The following is a 16239-nucleotide window of genomic DNA, read 5'->3' on the forward strand; positions in this document are numbered from 1 at the left end:
AAAAGTCTTTCCCTGCCCATCAGAGTAACCCGCCTTCCAGAGGCAGGGGGGGGGGATTATTCTGGAAGACATCGCCCTAGAGGCGGTGGAGGCCCCCGCAATTCAGGAGACCGCAAATCCTTTCATGGTTCCTCCTTCCAGCGTCCCTGAGGGACTGCCCGACTGTGCATCTCCGGAGCCAGTCGGGGGTCGATTCTTGACGCATCCAAGGGCCTGGGGTTGCATCACTCAGGATCAGTGGGTGCTTCGTATCCATCACCGGAGGTTATACCATCCCCTTTCAGTCCCCCTCCACCGTCAAGGAAAATCCCGGACGTGCCACCCAGTCAATGGGATCAAGCAGCCATAGAGGTCACAAAGTTGCTCGGAAAGGGAGTCATCCAGCCAGTCCCTGCAGACCAGACCAGATTAGGAACTTACTCAAAGTTATTTTTGGTGCCGAAAAGAACAGGGGACTTGAGACCCATTCTGGACCTCCGCCACCTAAACCGCTTCGTAAAGAAGTCCAAGTTCCGGATGGTCACGTTGCAATCCATTTTCCCATTACTGGAAAAAGGAGTATGGATGTGCTCCATTGATCTCAAAGACGCCTATTATCACATCAAGATAAACAGGGCGTCCAGGATTCATTTATGCTTCCGCCTCGGAGCCAGTCAATTTCAGTTCCGAGCCCTGCCCTTTGGTCTCACCACAGCCCCCGGGTTGTTTACCAAATGTCTGGCAGTGGTGACAGCTCACCTGAGAAGTCTGGGATTCCAGGTGTTTCGGTATCTAGACGACTGGCTCCTCACCGCCCCCACCAGGCATCTTCTTATTCAAGCCGTGAGGGCTACCATCGAGTTGGGACATCTATTAGGAATTACATTCAACCGGGAAAAGTCTGTATTGCTGCCATCATAGCATGTTGCCTTTATAGGTGCAGAACTAGACTCTGTAGAAATGCGAGCATTCCTTCCAACAGAGAGGATAAAGATACTACAGGACCAAGTCCTAGCCTTACTACCCTGAAGGAAAGCCCCAGCCAGGATGGTCCTTCAGCTTTTGGGGTCAATGGCCGCCATTCTTCTGGTCCCTCTGGCAAGATTGCACATGCAAATTCTCCAATGGCTCCTGTCCACCCAGTGCTCATACCAAGATCTGCCCTTGTCCTACCCGATTCTCATCACAGAAACGTGCCGGCGAGATCTTCGTTGGTGGCTCCTCTCCTCCAACCTGAACCAGGGGAGTCTCTTCTGCCCCCCCTCCCCCATTGCCACAGTGACCACGGATGCCTCCCAGATAGGGTGGGGGGGCATTATCTGGGCAGGACGGTTCAAGGCACGTGGCAGAATCACGAAACCCACTTACATATCAATGTTCTGGAAATGAGGGCAGTGCTTCTAGCATTGCAGGCACTTCACAGCTCTCTTCCCAAGGGTACCATCGCAATCTTCGCAGACAATATGGTGGTAGTATGGTACCTGAACAAGCAGGGAGGAACCAGGTCTTATCCTCTTTGCAGAGAAGCCATGGGAGTTTGGAACTGGGCAATCGCTTCCCAGAGATTTCTAGTGGCAACGCACATTCTGGGGAAGTCCAATGCGATAGCAGACAGGCTGAGCAGAGTTATTCTGATGCCTCACGAGTGGTCCCTGAATGACCAAGTAGCGGCTCGGATATTCTCCAAGTGGTGGTTTCCCTGTTGCAACCTTTTCGCCAGCCCCTGGAACGCGAAGTGCAGCAATTTCTTCTTTCTGATTCCCCCCCCAGGGGGAGTCACCCAGGGACGCTCTAGTCCACAATTGGCCCTCCGGTCTGCTCTACGCCTTCCCTCCGGTCCCACTACTGCCAAAGGTGATTCAGAAGGCGATCTGCTTGGGAAGCAGCATGATTTTGATCGCACCACACTGGCCCTGCCAAGTTTGGTTTCCTTTCCTTCGGAAGTATGCAGTGAAGGATCCTTGGATTCTGGACCCAGTTCCAGACCTCCTGACTCTTAAGTCAGGTCAGACCCATCCATCACTGCAAACTCTCAAGCTAACGGCTTGGCTGCTCCACTTCTGACCTTAGTCAGACAGCATATCGTTTTGCCTGAGGTGGTCCGGATTCTGTCTTCACAGAGCTTCCACTAAGGAGATATATTCTAATAAATGGAAAAGTTTGCCATTTGGGCCCAGCGGCACAACCTTGACCCTCTGACAGCCCCGGTGTCGGCAGTATTAGATTTTTTGGCAACTCTTTTTAGACAGGGTTCCGCTGTCTCCACGCTTAGTCCAATTGGCATCGATTTCTAATTATGTTGCCTTTGAGCCTTCACTCATGAGTCATAAGTTGTGTAAGGCCTTTCTTAAGGGAGCTTGGTAGCTTCGCCCCCCTGGTGTCGCAAACTGTTTTGCCATGGGATTTGAATGTAGTTTTAGGAGCCTTGATGTCTCATCCCTTCGAGCCGGCGGCCACTTGTGAGCAAATGTTCTTATCTTGGAAGACTGCTTTCTTGGTAGCTATTACTTCAGCCTGAAGGGTTTCGGAGCTTCAAGCCCTTTCTGTTAAGCCCCCTTATCTAATCTTTCACAAGGATAGAGTATCTCTAAGACTAAACCCGTCATTTCCTCTGAAGGTTTCTTCTGCTCTTTGTCTGCAGCAATCTATAGAGCTACCAGTTTTCTTACCAAAATTTTCCAACAAGGCAGAATACTGACTTCAGTTGGATGTGCATAGACAACTGAGGTTTTACTTGGATAGGACACAGCAGCAGAGGAAATTAGACCAGTTGTTTGTGGCCTTTGCAGATAACAGGATTGGCAAAGCAGTAACTAAGACCACTATCGCTAGGTGGATTAGGGATTGTGTTTCATTTATCTATGCATCAACAGGAAGGGACCTTCCATTTCCAGTTAGAGTGCATTCTACTAGGGCTATGGCTACTTCAGCGGCCTTTCATGCCAGACTGTCGGTGGATGAGATATGTGCAGCGGCCACTTGGGCTTCTCCACATACTTTCATTTCTCATTACAAACTGGACGTGGCCTCTAGAGGACGGGCGTCCTTTGGTTCCACAGTGCTCAGGAGTGTTTTCCAGTGAACCTCCCAGGATCTAGGTGCTAGGGACGCTGTCCCATCAGTTATGAATGTAGGCGAGCTAGGATCGCATTACATCTTTTAGTTATGTACTTACCATAACGATAGATGTATGTGATCCATCTCACCTACATTCTTATGTACCTGCCCTCCTTCCCCCTACCTGTTGGATCTGGAGGAAACACTACTGTACAGTTGGAGTGGCTCATGTGGGTGAGTTGTTGTGGAGCAAACAAGATATGGGGGTTTGTGCGTGGTGCATCCTGGGATAAGGGGGTTGGCCCAGCCAATGAGAGACTTCATGCTAGTGTATCGGCCGAGTCGGAGCCGATTCTCTGCTCCGAGCCCATCAGTTATGAATGTAGGTGAGATGGATCACATACATCTATCATTATGGTAAGTACATAACTAAAAGTTATCCAGCATCTACCAATCCCCATGGGTGCCGATTAACCAGAGAGTTTACTGAACCTGAGATTGGAATACAACCCATAGTCTTCTGATTTTCCCGTGTCAAAGGCCAAGTGCGCTTATCTATGACATTGACCAGTGCTCGTACACTAGAGCTCATCTGCTAGGAGAATCTGCCTTTTCAAGCAGATGAATATGGTTTTGACATGGCCTAGCACTGGTTTCCTTGTATTTTCTTCGAATATAGTGTCCATTGAATAGTTTCTCGCACTGATTTTACAATGAGTCTGACTAGAATCTCAGTTTTCATACTGCTCATTTGGTGCTTAGATTCTTCTGTGGCTTCATCTAAAGACACCAATTCCCCTCATTACTTTTCTGAATGCTTCTCCTTATGGCTTCTGAATGATTCTTCTAATTTCTCTTAATCATTCTCCAAAATGACTCGTACAGCTGATTTTTACAGGTTAATAGCTTCCTTACTGGTATAATTCCTAAAGTACATGGGAAAAGTTTGATGTAATGTGCAGAAAAAAAGAAAATCTGGGTTTAGCAAATGTGTACGAATAGTTACCATGTTGATTCACTCTGTGCTGCATAAAGTGGAAGCAGCTGCAAGATCTTGTTTTGGTGAACAAGTCTTGTAGATAAAGAACATAGTTTTTGAACAGTTATTTGTTACTTCCCAGTACTTCCTAAGCATGTTTACACTCCATTTATGACAATTGCCTGCTTTTAATTACTAGCAAACTGCAGCCTACTGTATGATTGTCGTGTACTAGGAAAGTATCGCAGCAGTGTGCTAATAAGTTAGCAATACTGTCATGTCTCATTTGTGTGCTGTCCTCCTTTAGACTAGAACAATGTTGCATCCTATTTTGCACTGTTAGTTGGTTCACACATGCAACAGAACCAAGAAAAACACCAGGAATGTCATGTCCTGTATTTACACTTTGTCTGGTAACAAGGTAAGTGAACTAGCTGAGCAAACTGGTCAACAGACCCTCTTCAGTTGTGACCCAGGCACCAAGGTCAACAGAGAAAGTAGAACTGCAGTAACCTGGTACAATGGTAGCAGAATGGCATGAAACAGTAATTAACATATAAGTAGGCAGACACTTGCTGTCTGACTTATGGTAAGTGGTTCCTAATAGCAGGTAGGTAGGTTTGAGAATAACATTCCTCCAGTGAGGATTTTGAAGTGCAGCCTAGAAAGAGTTATGACTTTTTTTTCCCCAAGGGAGTGTGCTTTGTCTGAGTTTTAAGGGAAGGATGATGGCCTTCCATGCGTGTTTTGTAAAGGAAGGAGCAGAGTAAAAAAAAAAAAGCTCTATTTATTTCTTGCAATCTGAAACCTTTTCATTGATCATAGTGATGGCACGTGTATCTAAGAGTAAGAAAAATCTGCATATTTTCAGCCATCTGAAGTATGTGAGTGTTGGCGCTTGAATGAGAAGATATAGATGGTAGGCTATACTCTGTTTTTGTGTAAGGATGTTCCTGGCTAGGGCCTGATTGGAAGTGGAGGGAAAGCGATGAGAGATCTTGTAGTATAACTTCAGCTAGTGTTTTACTGACTGTGACAATGGAACATGATAAAGTTGGGTTGGTGGTTAGACTCTGGTATCTTTGCTTGGTAACATTTGGGAATGTGGAAGGAGACCTAATTTTTGGTTTGCTGCAAACAATACTGCACTAAACTTGTTTGGATAAACCTAGGAATTTGAATCCAGTGTGTGGTAAATGGGATCTGTGTAACCCACCTTGGCTGCTGCTCTCTAAGCCCACCCCAAACTTGCCTACCATTCCCTCTCAGGGTAAGGGGAAGGAAGATTAGCATGTTTTAATAGAATCATTCAAGATCACTGGGTGCTTACATCATTCCTCTCTACTCTGCTCTGATCAGACCAGTTAGAGAAGATAATGTCCGTTGTAGTGTGCATCTAGCCAAACAAATGCAGCTAGAAGACCCCCACTGCTTGATAATCTCTGCACTCCTGTCTCTTATATTGCTATGCAGTGATTATGTTCAGCATTTTGTGCTGAGTTCTCCTTGAGCTCCTCCTACATGTCCACAAATTGGGCCTGTAAGCATTCAAACTAAAGGTTTGAATCAAACTAAATAAGACTCTCTGAAGGGGCAGATTTATTGTTTAATGCTTTCCCTGTCTCTGGAATACTCTTCCACATCTATAAAACAGTGATTACTTCACTTCCTTTAAGGCAAACCTTGATGATTGGATGAGTGCTTTGTAAATTCATCCCAGGCCTGATTTTTTTTTCCACTCCTAGAGACAGAGGTGCCCAATTTGGGGTATTACAAAGATTGTTATGGTCCATGGAGTCAAACTGCCTTGCAAATTGAGTCTCCAAAAAAATTTTGAAAACAGCAGTCCAGTTGCTATTTTTGCCTGCAGGCCATCTGGGCTTCCTCAGTCCAGACTATGCTATGAACAGTCTAAGTAGGTCCTGGATCACCAACTGCAAATGGAAGCTGGACCGGCAAGTATTCGGAGATGGCTCTAGGAGACTGGTACACTCCCTGGCAGATGTGTACCTCCAAGGACCAGTGTAAAACTTTCTTCTCCCAGTTCATGAACTTCTTGGCCTATGCACTCACTACCTTCAGACTGACACACAAAGGAATCCTGTTATATGCTCTCCCTCATCTTGCTAATTAATCCCAAAAACTGTAGTTTTATAATTTAGTTCAGTTGGTTCAGGAAGGACTTTTTTTTTCAGTCCACACCCTGTGGATGGAGCAGAAAGGGTGTCTAGTGCACCCAAGCCTAAAAGACCCATATATTAGCAACTTGGTCAGCTTGATCATATTGTTAGTGAAGAAATGTAGAAGACTTGCATAGGAATTCATAACTGGCTAAGTGAGTCTGCGATGCCTTTCTAAATGTTTCTCCAAAAGAGTGTCCACAGCCACAGATCCTGCCATACTTGTCTAAGCCATTAGCTAAGGGCTTTAACACCTTTACTGAATTATCACTCAAGATATAGGAAAACATACATTTATATAAAAGAAAAAAAATGTTAACATTTATTTACAAACATTATACATCACATATTATGCAATTATAATCAGTCCACCATTACATCGATCAATTCCTGCCTTCCCTAAAACCTTATTCTTCTTCCAAAACATAGTTCTGCATGTATTGTTCCCATAATTTCCATTTTTTCTACGTAATTTGCAGCAACCCTTTTGTAAAGATCCCACTTTCAGTTCATTTAGCTCTTATAATATTCACGTCTTTAAATACAGTTGGTTTAGACACCGATTTCCATTTTCTAGTAACTGTTCTTTTTGACGGCCACCAGAATTAAATTTAATAAGGCTTTATTATGTCTAGGCAATTCAGATCCTTTACCCAAGCTTAAAAAAAAAAAAAAAGCCATTACACCCATTTTCTCACATTTCTGACAAGAGTACTTTACTGGGAGTTTTTGAAGTCTAGCAACTCATTACATTCCCAAAACGCATGTTCTCAGTTATATTTTTCTTCCCCATCACATTTGACATCTACCCGAGGAAGAATTCTTTGGAGTCTGCTTGGGGTTTAAAAATACCTATACAGACGCATCCAAGCAATAATCCAAAATCTTCTAGACTTTGCATGTTTAGGAGGCATATATATGCCCTCCCATTGTTTCCTTGTGAACTGCTTATTCAGTCTGTCTTGACATTTTTTTTCTAACTACCTCTGATTTCTCTAGTTATTGTGCAGTATTTTATATGCCCTACTAATTAACACTATTAGCTTCTGTTATAGATTCGACTAAACTCTACCAGAGCAGGTCTTTCACTTGGGATTCTTATATGCCTTTCATGGTCTATATTTTAATATTAAACCATGATAGGGAAGACTGTCTTGTCTGTATATTACAATCCAAATGTTTTGTCCGTTTTCCATTCTTTCCTTTCCCTCTTAGTTATTTGCTCCCAGTACCTTGGTCTCTCTTCCAGTAACTTCCAGCACTCTCTTGCCTATTCTCTGTACTACTAATTGCAGTCTTCCCTCTCGGCAAAATCTTTCTCTTTTCTCATGCTTAGAATGCTTTCTTGCTACTTTACGAATGTAATTTGTATGGCTGCTAATTTTCTCCATAAGGATCTGCTTCCCCACTCTCTCCTTATTTCTCATATCCTGTACTTTTATCATCCCTTTCCACCTTAAATTATAGCTTTCTGCTTGTGTTATGTATATGAGCCTTAACTGTATAGCTCTAAAAATATCCCTTGAAATCAGGTAATCCTTAAGCACCTTGTTTATTCTTCCAATAAATAAAACTTATTCCAGTTCATGCTTGCCCTTTTCACCTCCCAGATGAATTCTTCAACACTTTAATTGCTGTCCACAACTTCTCCTTTGGTTGATAAACATGTTTGAACTGTATAAAAAATACTAAAACCTTTTCAGTACTTATATTTTGCTAGACGTATATCCATAAGCAAGAGCTTTCTTTTTCAGTTTTAATTATAGTTTGTTTATTCTTCTTCCATATAGCCTTAGCTGCCATAACCGAAACCTTTTAAACTCCTAAATAATTAATTTTATCTTTTCTCCATAAATATGGGTATTGCTGAACCAATTCATGTGTGGTTGCATAGTTTACAGCTATAGCCTTTTTTGTTTTCATTAATACTACGTCCTGAAAAGCCTAGAAACAGTCTCAGAATGTTCCACAACACTGAGATGTCTTTCTGGTTTTATCAGGTACAAAACAATCTTGTTTGCAAAGGAAGCCAGCTTTTCTAGATTACCATACCAATTATATCCTTGAATTTCTGAGTCCCGTGTTTTATTTGCCAGTGGCTCTAAATATAACCCAAAGCGGAAAGAGGATACCCCTATCTAGCTCCTCTGTTCAGATGCAACTTATCAGAGAGTAACCTTCTCACTTCTGTTTTTGCCTGTGATCTCTCATATATCCTCCAAAGTAAACCTTATTGCATAAGTTAATACATAGGCTTCCATTGCACTACTCAGAATCCCATGTTAAATGCTTTCTCTACATCAAGACCGACCAACAATGGTATTTTCTTACATTCTGCTTCCCTCAGGATGATTCTTCTATTAATGCTCTCAAATATTTCAGTACCCTCCACAAGACAACATGGATTCATATCTATCAAGTTTGGCAACACATTTGCCATTCTTTTAGCTACTATAGACAAAACACTTTGTAATCATGATTTAAAATTGAAATGGGCCTATATGAAGCAGAGTCTGATAGGTCTTTACTGTCTCTAGGTATTATAACCACCATAGCATTCTTCCAGGATGTTTATGCTTCCTTTCCTTTTAAAATATGGTTAAAAACATGCATATGCTTTTTTAAACACCATTATTGAATTATAATTTGTGGCACAGGCAATCATAACTTTATATAAAAGTAATCAAGCCATATTAAGTTTGCATTTACAAACATTATACATCACCTATAATCTTCTATAAAATATAATCAGTCCAACATTACATAGTTAAATTCTTGCCTTCTCTTCTACCTCATTCCTCCTCAAAAACTTTTTTCTGCTTGTATTCCCACAATTAAACCTTCCAGATATTTATCAATTCCTTTCTAGCTTCCATACTTCCACAAGAATATCATCTATTCCTGGATTGGTTATAAATCAGTTTTTAGCTCCTCTTCTATCTTAATTAGTTGTTGAGCCTTCTGTGCCTGTAGCTTTGACGTATTGAAGTCTTCCATAAACATTTCCATTTGTGCTTTTTCTTGATTTCCACATTCTTCTGCTTTATAGAAATTTTCAAAAGGTTTCTAATATCTCTGCAGGATCTCTGCTTATTCTTCTTGTAGACTCCATACTTTTGGCAGCAGCTCTTTCTACTTTCTGTTGCTTAGGTTGTTGTGCTAAATGTTTTTGTGATCCATTATCAAGTTGTTTAACAGCAATCTTTCTAAACTCGTACAGATTATCCAGGTACTCTTTTGTCTTTAGCACTCTGTAATTGCAACTCATGTTGCATGAGATTCCACTTATTCTACAATAACTTTCCCCATTGTTAGCCCCTCTAATTAGTTACTTAATCTCTCTCATTTCTACCCTATCTTCTAACGCTTCTTATTTTACCGCACTCACTAGCTATAACTTCGGAAGAAATTTCTATATTCCTTAACTTTCAATTTCCACTACACATTCCTTAAATTTCTCTAAACAGATGGGGGGATGGGCAGCACCAGTGTCTCATTTGTACTTAATTACCCTAAATTTTCATCCTAAATGTTCATGCATGATCTGTAATAGTTAATGGATGTGTAATGAAGTAAAAAGTGGAACAGACACTCCAATGTACTTCAACGAATTTCAATGGAATAAAACTACAGACTCCGCACTCGTATTAAAAACCATCAGAGTAACAGCCTTCCATTAAAAAAAGTTAAATACAAACAATTTATCTAATGACATTTGAAATAGAAGAATAAATTGTCACTCAACTGCTAAGTGCAATTTCTTAAAGAACCAGTCTTGAAACTAAATCATCCACATACAAAGTTGTGTTCATATTATGGTAAAAAAAAATCACACTAAAGCTGCTTTCATCTTTAAATCATTAGAAAGTGAAACTGCTTCATTAATGTCTGGAGCAGCAGCTGCATCAAGCATAAGTTGCCAAAGTTAGTTGTTTGAACTCAGGTTGTGTGTCTGAATACCCACAGAGGTTTGTCACTATTATCCTGTTTATAATATATAAAAAAAAAATAATAATTTTTTGTATTTAAAGCAATCCAAAGCGTGTCTAAAGGCATTGGTTTTCTTTTTCTTTATATCATACATATGTTTACGGATCTTGTCCGTAATTTTCTCATCATTTTCCCTATGTAAAAAGCATCAAAAGAGCTGCAGGTAGCCAAGTACACCATGAATAGTGTTGCAGTTGCATCTCCCTGGACATGGAATAGTTATATTAAAATTTTCATCTGTAACGTATGGACCCTCATTTATATATCTGCACATTTGCAGGTCCCACATTTATTCAAGGAAGCATTAGATACCATTAATTTCATACCATTAGTGGGTAATTCTAATAGTCTTAATGTTCTTTCCTTTGGAATGCACTTGTCACTGTTGGAGTTCCTAGGATCTTTTTTACCTCTTTAGAAAAAACAATGTCCCAGTTCAGCCTCATTATGTTAATTTAACCAAACATGCCATTGCTGAATGGTACAGAAAAAATGGTGTTGGATGAATTAAACATGCACTTGCTCATCCTCTCTACAGTTGTATACCCCATATTATTTACAGTGCTTGATTTAATCCTTAAAATATGGGAAAATCTGCTGTATAACTGGTGTACCACCTCAGCTTGAATATTTAAGTAAATAGGTGGGGTATCCACGTTCAATGAACATTGCAGTTAGTTGATGTATCTTTTTCAAAAGTAGTGTCATCAGAAATTAAACTGGAAAGCCTTGCCATTTGTCCTTTTACTACTGACTTTTGTTTGAAAGGGTGGTAGCTGTCAAAATGTAGGTGTTTGAAAAAGTCTCCTTTCTATATATAGTGGAAAGAAAATGCTGATTTGCTGGGTCCTTGTCCAACCTGATGTCAATGTTGGAGGTGTCACTTTGGGTAAAATTCAGTTATTGGCTAGTAAGTACACTGCCTATATACAAGCAACAGAGGAAAAGCATTGGTGGGGGAGAATCCTGCTGCTGTTCAGCAAAAAGCAGTTCACAGTTCACTCTTCAGCTTTGGTACAGGTGATGGCTTCCAGTAATTTAGAGGAAAAATAAATCAAATGTACTCAGAGGTAATTAAAATATGAAGCATGGAAGGAAAATACCAACTCTACCAACAAACGGCTAGAAAAATAAGCTTTAAGTAGCTGTTTAGATGAACTGATAAAACTGCAAAAATCAGAGGGTGAAATGAAGAAAAGGCTGGCTGAGTATGAGGCTTCTTAAGAAGTGCTGTTCCAAAAAAAATGGTAGTGCGCACACACACAACCGAAGGTTTTCTACCGCACCAGGAAAATTGGAAGGAGCAGACCTAAATATTGTATATTAGTTTTAGTATAGTTAAATTTTATAAGTACATATTTAATGAAATCACAAATAAGCAGCTCTACTGATATTCTGCAGGTTTTTTAATAGAGATGGCACATGGTGTTTACTGCAAACCTGGCCATGGAAAAGCAGCTAAGACCTGTATTGGCAAAGGTGCAGTCGTATCAGCAGCAATAGTTGATTTTACAAAAGTGTGGCAGAAGAGAAGTATTAAAAATTGGAGGCAGCAAAGTGTTTGTGGAAAATGATTTACTGTACACCAGGCAGAAGCAAATTTATCCCAGCATTCAGGGAATGTCGAGAGGAAGATGAGATTCACGCTGCTGTATCCAGCTGTCTTCAGAGCATTTTTTCTTGGAGGATCAGAAACATTTTTGGATTCAGAACAGGCAGGATGGGAAAAATATTTATCCCACAAAAGTGAGCCAACTAATGGAAGGAGACTGCTCATTCTTCTGATGGTAAATCTCAGTGTGACACTGCCAGTGAAACCTTTAATATCTTTTCCAAGGGAAAATGCTTCAAAGGCAGATAAAAGTGCATGAGTTGACTAGAAGAATCAGGGGTATCTTTGGACTTCCAGAGTCTGGTGTTGGGCGATAGAGATGGAGATGAACAGGAAATCAACCAACAACATTGAAATTAGTGAATAAATGGGAAACTATAAAGTATCAATCATATTTTAAATATGGCTTTACAAGAAAAAATTATTTTGAAAGACTGGACTTCTGCTAACATTGTTAAATGTCTGGGTGGACTGTAAAGCATATACCTCACTTAATCATTAGTGTTAAGGGTACTAAAAAGAAAAATATAAAACATTTTAGTGTTTTGTATAAAACATTTCATGATATAAACTGCATGATCTATAGTAAAGCAACTTAGTGTGTATCAGGTATTTTAAATGTGGAGGGAGTATTTTCATTGACTGTGTTAAAGATATGTACGCAAGTATTTTTGGTTGCAAGAAATATAGGCCTTGCAGTTTAATGAGAAATGCTGGACATTAGCAAGGTTATATTAATATGCTGTGATCTTGAGTTTCTGGGGTAGGTTGTAAAAGTGCATTGATCATGTTATATATAGAATTATGATTAATCTTATTTTTACAAGGGGTGAATGTCTAGATTAATGATCATGGCTTAAGCTATAAACAAGTGCTTTTTGTAAGTAAGTAGGCTCACTAAAGAAGACTGTGATGAAAGCAGTGAGCATACTACAGTTCTTATATCTGCAAAGATATTGGTTTGTTTCCCCCCTACCAAATAGCAAATAGTCTAGGTGGGAGGCAAGAAGTCTGCAGCTAAAGGCAGCTGTAAGTTCTGTTCCAAGTGAAACGGACAAGATTTTTTCATGCATGAGGAGAGATGTTGGCTGTATTCTTATTGCAGACTACATTTACATGGTGATGAGCTATCTGCAGGTGCAAGCAATTTATCTTGTGTGTTCTGAGCATTATTTACTGAGGGAAATGCAAACTTTAAAGATACAGTAGCAAGCAGTTCATTAAAAAATATTTGAAAGTTATGGGAAGTAACAGCCTGAATACCTTAAATTATATATTAAATGGAGTTTTATTTAAATGTAGTGGAGGCTAAACGTTTTCTGAAAGCATGCATGCTCTTCTGGGAGGGTAATAGAGATACACTGACAGCTGTATGTTCTGCTAAGTAGGAACGGGGGCTACAGCATGTGATTTAGCATGGATAATCTTAATTTTAGATTAGGTAATGCCTGTGGGTGCTACTGTCAATCTGGGGTAACTGCCCTTATCTGGAGGGTTAAAAGTTTTTTGAAGCTATACATAGTTTTGTACGAGTGCTCTATGTTAACAGAGAATGGGGTTATTTGGAAAATGCATATTTTTTGTTTGAGGGCTCTTAAAATAGATTTGAAAAATTACAGGTTCAAATGCAGATAACATGACTGTATAAATGATTTAGCCTAGCAATGTGTGCATGTAAGACACAAGTTGGAAATAAAAATTAAAAAAAAAAGTCCTGAAAATTAGGTGGGGAGAAATGCTTTTAATCATAATGGCCATCCATATTATCTTGACATGTTTCCTTTTGTCTACACCTACAGTGTGTGAATAGCAATGCTGCTGGAAATGCATTTGGAAAGAAATTAGGTTGTGAATTTGACAAAGGATTTCAGAATGGATATCCAGTATAACATCTGGGGCAAAGGAGGAGGAATAATACTGATTTGCTAGTAGGGCTGCAGTAGTGATTAGATGAGAAAAAGACAGTGACAGATTTGTGGTAGGAAGGGGCTATCTGCATGGGAGTGAGTTTATTCTAGCACATATTTAAATTCCACCACAAACTGCTTTTATGTAGCTTAATAAAATATTGGGATAAATCAGTTTTCAGCAGGGATTATTACTTGTAGCTGGGGACCAGAACTTGATTTGCAATAATGAGGATGTATTACAGAACATATAAGGGAAAATATAACAAACAACTGTAAATTTCTGGACATTTAGGAAAATAGTTGGTATAGAAGTGAATTCAGTAGTAAGAGCTCTGACAATTTAAATATTGTTCCCCTGGGTACAATAACTTCGCTAGAGTGGATAGAAATTACATTTCACATAAACATGTAAATTTAAGTTTTGACACCCATCCAACAACTTTTTCAGATCATGCACCAATAAGTAAAAAAAATGCAGGGTAGTGAAGTAAAAATGAGAGACTTTCCCACCTGTGTGTCAGAGGGATGGGTAGTGGAAATTATTCAAGTGTTATTAGGGAAGACGAACTTCATCAGATGTGATAGCCATCGAGTGAGTTGAAATGAAAACAGAGTTTAGAAATAGGATGGAAATAAGAGATGGTAAAGAAGTAATAAAAGTTTTATGTGGCTGACAGGGTATTGCAGAATAAGGGAGCACACTCAGAACAGAGCGACAACTGCAAAGCGCTAAAGTGAAGAAAAATGAGTACTTGGATAATATGCATGATTTTAGAAAGAATATTCTTAAGCAAGTCTGTAACCCCGGAGCGGAAAAACTTTTAGCGCAATGACTTGGGCAACCGAAAGTAGAATGCTTTGTCACCAAACTTGGAGCAGACAGAGAAAAATAACCAGAGATCCTTTAGCGACATTAGATAAATGTTCATAACATTTCCAAAGTAAAGTAGATCAATGAGGAAATCAAGAAAGAGCACAAATGGAAATATTCGGGGAAGACTTAATTATGCCAAGGTTAGAGGCAGAGGAGTCTCAGAATTTGTTAAATTAGAGGGAATAAAAAAGGTGACTTAAAATCAATCTGCAGGAGACAAGGAAAGTCTCCAGGTAGAAATGGTATTCTTGTGGAAGTTGAGGGAAGAAAGTGATAAAGATCTAGAAGATTTTGTTTAACAGTATTTTAAAAAGAAGGGAAGCACCAACATCTTGGAAAAAAAAAAACATGATGGCTGTATTACCAAGACATGGTAAAGATCCCATTAGACCCAGTTTGCTGTCGATCATTTCAATTTAAACCATGATAATAAAGTTTATTTTTATTGGCTAAAAGAATGGCAAAGGATCGCCAAAATGGATAGATATGCCTCTGTTTTGTGGAGGGAGGGTAGACATTGACAACATCGACAGAAAAATTACCTAGAGGGAAGCATAATTTAATAAAATAGTGCTGTTTGTAGGTCCTGATGCAGAGAAAGCATTCAAGAGACTAATCTGGGATTTTGAGTAGGGCAATGGAAACATTTGCATTATCAAGTACAATAGTAAGGTCAGTTATGATATATGAAGGATCAGAAATTAGAATTAAGTGGGATGTTTCCTCTAAGTTGTTGTAATAGAGGAATCAGGCAGGGGTATATTCTTTCCCTTTGTTTTATATTTAGATCCATTCACAAAGAAAATAAGGGACTCAGAAATTTAGTGTAACGCATTGGCTGCCATAAGAACGATTACTAGGAAATGGAAATTGAAGATCTAAAACAACTGTATTTGAAGTATATCTTACGAAAGACAGAAGAACTAGAAGAGGCATCTTTAGAAAAGGCAAGGAGCAAATTACATATGGAAATTGAGGGAACAATAGATGCAGAATAGTGTTTAGGCGGCAGAGTCAAGTTTAAGGGAAGGCAGGAATTCAGCAAATTAATGTTAGATTATGGTTATAAAGAAAAGATGGGATGTATAATGGATGTAAAAGGAGAGATGTTAATGTGGTTAGTTTTCTGTTAATTTGTTTGCCTGTCTTAAGTGATGCTTTAATAAGTTTAATTAAAAAAAAGACCAGTGCTTCATTACAGATTCATGCCCTCTTGTGGGGTTGTGATACCCATTGCCCTAACATGCGTCCTGGAGACAGAATATTTTGTGATCTGTATTTTTGTTTTAGGGTCTTGTGTCGGTACTGCACTCTGGTAGTGAGAGGAATCATGAAATTAAAGCTGAAGTCCTAAACTATATGGACCAAGACCAGCACTGGTCTTCCTAGCCAGGATAAACTTCTGGATGCTTTTCTAGCAGAATAATTCAAGCATTTCTTTACTGTAAAGAATGTTTAAGTTAAAGGAAAAACATACTGTCGCTCGTCCTTCTCTAACATTAATGACAAGCACAGGAGGGGGGGTTATTTAGATGCTTTAATACATAGAAATGCATCTGGATGGATAGCATCATGAAGTACAAACGAACTAGTTAACAGACCTTACATTCATACATTCTTACATCTCAACAGCTAACTGCAAAATGGCAGTCTAGCTT

The 16239-nt window shown here is 39.6% G+C and overlaps 1 protein-coding gene across 4 annotated transcripts in view; it reads left to right on the plus strand.

Moving 5' to 3' along the window:
• The window catches only part of LOC122809727 (anillin-like), a 1124352-nt gene that overhangs the window by 485742 nt on the left and 622371 nt on the right, over positions 1–16239 (plus strand). The gene's annotated exons all lie outside the window — the stretch shown is intronic.

Source organism: Protopterus annectens, chromosome 8.part0 (genome assembly GCF_019279795.1).
Source record: "Protopterus annectens isolate FY-2018-M chromosome 8.part0, PAN1.0, whole genome shotgun sequence".
In the NCBI taxonomy this organism is placed as follows: domain Eukaryota; kingdom Metazoa; phylum Chordata; order Ceratodontiformes; family Protopteridae; genus Protopterus; species Protopterus annectens.